The following is a 5,243-nucleotide window of genomic DNA, read 5'->3' on the forward strand; positions in this document are numbered from 1 at the left end:
CTGAGAGATCAAGAAATTTATATAGACATTTTCCAAAAAAATCCAATATTCTTGTTTGAAAAGTTATACATTTTAAAATCCTAAAACCTAAATCTTAGAAAATTTGGTTTAGCTCTGAAAAATATAAAAAAAATAGTCTAATTTTTTTTTTCTAAATCACACAACATCTTCTAGCACCTAGCTTGGACTTACTTGAATTTTCTATTGTCTACTTTCAGTTTTTTTGCTAGTAAATGCTCTTCTTGTCTATTATAATTAGTTAGAGTTGTCGACCTGAGCACCTGCTCAGTGCCCTTCGCCAGTCTGCTCCGGTGTTCTGAGTTGACAAGCTGCTTCTTCCCACCAGCCTCGTGGAGTGCTCCCTGCATGCGCCTCCACCCCCATCCTCTTCCAAGGTGTGTCTTTGTCCTCCCCTCCTCCCATGGAGTTCCCTGGCCTTTTGTTCTCACCTAGATTGAAGGTCTAGGACGACATTAAGGTCAAGCTGGGTTTGCTGGTTACTCGGCCTAGTTTTAACCCCTCGGCATTCTTCCTTGTTGCCGCTTTTGGTCGCTCCAAGTTCTGCCTCTCCACTAACTCTGTTGGTGTGCTCTTTCAAGCTACCATTGGTGGCTCTGCTGCTCAGTTTAAGGTCTCTCAGCTTGGAGAGCGTACTTTCAAGTTTCTTGTTTCGGCTAAGCCTATGGGTTTCTTCATCTCCAATCTTTGTTCATTCTTTTGTTACTCTTTCAAAGTCTTCTTCTTCCTCTAGGGCAATGGAGGTCCCAACTGGCATCGGGATCTTGACCTTTTCCTACTTGAAGAAGAAAGTTCTTGGTCCTCTACCTCTTCCAAGCCTAGTCGCAAATCTTTCGCTAAGGTTGTCAAAGCTTCTCCCCTCTTGGGAGCTAATGTGGTTCCTTTAGGCCAGCCACGTTCTCTGCGTGCTCCGGCACGGTGTTTAGTTTTCCATCACATTGTTTTCCCTTTAGCCGCTAGCCCTGGTTCTTCTTCCTCAGCTCTGGCCATGGCGCGAGACACGCTCTCAATAGTAGCATGTAGTCGCTACCTTGCTAATGGTCACTGGTGAGTCATGTTAGATAATCTTCTGCATCCCTTGTGTGAATGCACAGCAGGTGAAGGCGGCATCGTAAAGGGCTCCCTGATGTTGCACTATAGTAGCTGCAGGGGTAGGCACCAAACGGCTCACCTGCCGCACTGTAGCCACAGTAGGGGCAAGCGCTAAAGTTAGCCCTACTATCACATCTAGTAACTATAGCAGCATGGCAGCTGTACTAGGACTAAATGGATAGAGTTGTATATATAGTTTACCACTGCAACTCAGTAAAGAGAGTTTAGATCTGCCATCTCCTCTATAGAGCTCCGGCCAACGCTGGTGCTTATACTGTGTGTGTGCTCTGTTCTCTCTCTCTTCTTCTACCTCTAGCCATAATGTGTGGTCGAACAACGTCTATTATGCTCGGCCGTGGTTGGCAAGACTGGTGAGTAGTCGACTCACCTGAGCCGGTGATCTTGTGGGCTAACAAGTGGTATCAGAGCCGTACAAGCGTCATCACCGGACTAGCCACTGGCGATGACGGACGGTTCGAAGGGGGTTCAAGGGTAGCAGAAGGATTAGGGGAAGAAGTCAATTACTAAGGCCCAATCCACTATCGCACGTGCTAAAAACCCGGCCATGTTGTCGTTGTCTGCAATAACTCTAAGATCTTTAGAGCGGACAAGGATCTTGGCAAGTCCAAGAATGGGGCAGCTAATGTTTTGAAAAAAATGGTTTGGCATTGATGCCTTAGGGCAGCCCTATTCTCCTAGCCCACCTGTCTTTAATTCTTTCGCTGACATGGCTCGTTCTTTTTGGCCCACGTAGGATGTTTGTGCCTGACTAAAATGTTGCTGGGGCGATGGCTAGGGTGGTACGGCCCAATAGCACAAAGATAGAGAAGGCCTCAGCTCTAGAGGGGGGAGGGGGGCTTTTATGTAGCCCTGGATCCCTCCACCTAGAAACTCTCCACCCCTTCGTCTACCTGCCGTTTTCCCTACACGGCAACTAGAAAACCCCAAGCATTTGCTACACTATGCTCCCCCTTCCACTGCTCTCCTCCCATCGCTGCAAGATTTCATCGCGTATCAATGCTCTGATCCTACTCCCTTCATCCTAAACTTGCAGTATGAAGACATTCCCAACCACGAGTTCATGGTGAGGGCGGTTGCTCTAGTTCGTCCACCGGTGAGGAATGAGAATCTCACAATCGTCACCATCGACCCTCTTCCTGGTAATCTCCTTCAGTTCGCTGATGTGCATGGAGTGATTAGGGTTTTTTGCATCTTGAGAAGAGGGTCACTTTCCTGGACATGCAACCCACCAATCTAGGGCAGGCTCTTGTGCACCTCACTCACACCTTTGATCGAGATACGTTAGTAGAGAAGAGCCCACATGTTTTTGACAATGTCAACGTTACCTTTTGTAAACATGAAGGCAGAAACTGGCGTAGGGCTGAGTTTAATCATGAGTGTTGGCTTCTGCTTTTGGGGTTCCCTAGTAACTACTAGTCTAAGAGGCATATTCAGTAAGTAGTGGGCACTTTTGCTAGGGTGTTGTTATTGTTAGAATAAACTACTACATTTCCTTATGTGAACACAGCAAGGGAAGGCAGTGCCGAAAGGCCCCCTACTGTCATACTATAGGCGCTATAGGTGTAGACGCCGCACGGCTCACCTGTAGCACTGTAGCCATGCAGTGGCTGGCGTAGAGTCAGCCCTGTATGTTATCTAGTTACTGTTACAGCATGTGGGCTGTACTAGAACTAGATAGAGAGAGTTGTATAAATAGACTACCATGGTAACTCAGTAAAGAGAGTTCAGATTTGCCATCTCATAGACAGGGCTTTGACCAACACTGGTGTCTTGTATTGTGCGTGCATGCTCAGTTCTCCCTTCTTCTTCTAGCTCCAACCATAGTGTGTGGGACGGACAACGCTTGTTCATGGTCGGTACGGCTAGTGGGTGCTCGACAACACCAGCGGGTGCTCGGCAAGACTGCTGAGTGGTTCACTCAGCTGAGCCAGTGATCCTATGGGCCAACAAGTGGTATTAGAGCTGTACAAGCGCCGTCACTAGACTAACCGCTGGCGATGACGGGCGATTCTGAGTTGGGCGACAGCAGTGGCACTGCTATGGCTACCCAGCCACGACCGGAGGTCGTTGTTCGCACGGTGCGGGAGGTCAGCGGCACTAGTTGGTTGACGCTGACTCGCACCAACTATGGAGAGTGGTCGGTGACCATAAAGGTCAAGCTTAGAGCCCGATGGCTCTGGAATGCTGTTGACAAGGGCACCAAAAATGAGGAAGATGACATGTCAGCGTTGGAGGCTATCCTCGCTATTGTATTGGCAGAGTACAGGGAGCCATTGGGGGCAAAGAGCTCAGCTAACGAGGCATGGGAGGCTATTGCGGCGATGCGCGTCAGTTCCGACCGTGCAAAGAAGGCAACAGCCCAGCTTCTAAAGTAGGAGTATGCCCTCCTCAAGTTCAAGGATGGTAAAATGGTGGAGGACTTCTCCCTCCACCTATAGACGCTCATCAACAAGCTGAAGAGCCATGGCATCACCATCGGCGAAGAGGAGGCGGTCTCCAAGTACCTCCACTCTGTGCCGATAAAGTACATCCAGATCGCTCTCTCCATAGAGACAATGCTGGACTTGTCTACCCTCACCATTGAGGATATGGCAGGCCGTTTACAGGCGATGGATGAGTGCCTAGAGTAGGCAATAGCAATGAAGGACAGTGGGAAACTCCTGCTGATGAAACATGAGTGGGCTGCTCGAAGGAACTCTGGGAAGGCAACCTCCTCTAGCTGCGGTGGCAATGGCAAGTGCCGCGGTAAGACTTCTTCAAAGAAGAAGCAGATCAACCCCAACGCCTGTCGGTGTTGTGAGAAGATAGGCCATTAGGCACGGGAGTGCCCAAATCGCAAGCAGGAGAAGAAGGCTCAGGCTCATCTGGCGCAAGCCAATGATGAGGAGGAGGCGACTATCCTGATGGCGACGTTTTGTGCACTGCATGATGTCGAGGCCGAGGAGAGGGAAGAGGCAAAGACGGTGAAAGGACCTGGGAAGGCCCAGAAGACTGTCAACCTTGACGAACCACACACCCAAGTTCACCTCGGACGTGTGGGCGCCGACCAGGAGCAGCGGTGGTATCTAGACTCTAGTGCCAGTAACCACATGATGGGCTCCAAGGCTTCCTTCTCCGAGCTCGACGACGATGTTACCGGTACGGTGAAGTTTGGTGATGGCTCAAGGGTGGCTATCCAAGGGCATGGCACCATCATCTTCAGGTGCTAGAACGGGGAGCACCGTGCGCTAACGGATGTATATTACATCCCACAGTTGCATTCAAGCATCATCAGCATTGGTCAGCTGGATGAGTGCGGTAGCGAGGTACTGATCAAGGATGGAGTCCTTAGGATTAGGGACTGGAACAGTGACTTCTTGCTAAGGTGAAGAGGTCCCTGAACCGGTTTTACCTGCTCGACCTGAAGGTAGAGCAATCGGTGTGTCTGGCGGCAAGGCACTCCAAGGAACCATGGATGTGGCATGCCCAGTTCAGACATCTCAGCTTTGACATGCTTGGTTGGCTGGAGAAGATGGTCCGAGGGCTACCCCACATCAAGCATGGAGGTGAGCTGTGTGACAGCTACCTGGCCAGGAAGCAGAGGAGGCTACCTTTCCTAAAGGCAGCCATGTATCACGTGAAGCATGCTCTTGAGCTCATCCACGACAACCTCTGTGGGCCGATCACGCCTGCTACAAATGGTGGTCGGCGGTACTTCCTCCTGCACATGGATGATTGCAGTCGCTACATGTGGCTACAACTCCTGACAAGCACAGACAAAGCAGCAGCGACGATCAAGAAGTTCAAGGCGCGCATGAAGGCCGAGAGCAGCAAGAAGCTCCATGAGCTAAGGACTGATCGCGGTGGCAAATTCACTTCGGTGGAGTTCACTGCGTACTGCGTGGATCAGGGTGTGGGGCAACACCATACCGCGCCGTACTCGCCACAACAGAATGGTATGGTGGAGAGACGGAACCAGACAGTGGTCAGCATGACCCGATCCATGATGAAGGCCAAAGGCATGCCGGCAAGGTTCTGGGGAGAGGCGGTGACCACAGCGGTGTTCATCCTCAACCGCGCTCCGACCAAGGCCCTGACGGGCAAGACGCCATTCGAAGCTTGGTATGGACGCA

The sequence above is a fragment of the Miscanthus floridulus genome, chromosome 6 (assembly GCF_019320115.1).
Source record: "Miscanthus floridulus cultivar M001 chromosome 6, ASM1932011v1, whole genome shotgun sequence".
NCBI lineage: Eukaryota > Viridiplantae > Streptophyta > Magnoliopsida > Poales > Poaceae > Miscanthus > Miscanthus floridulus.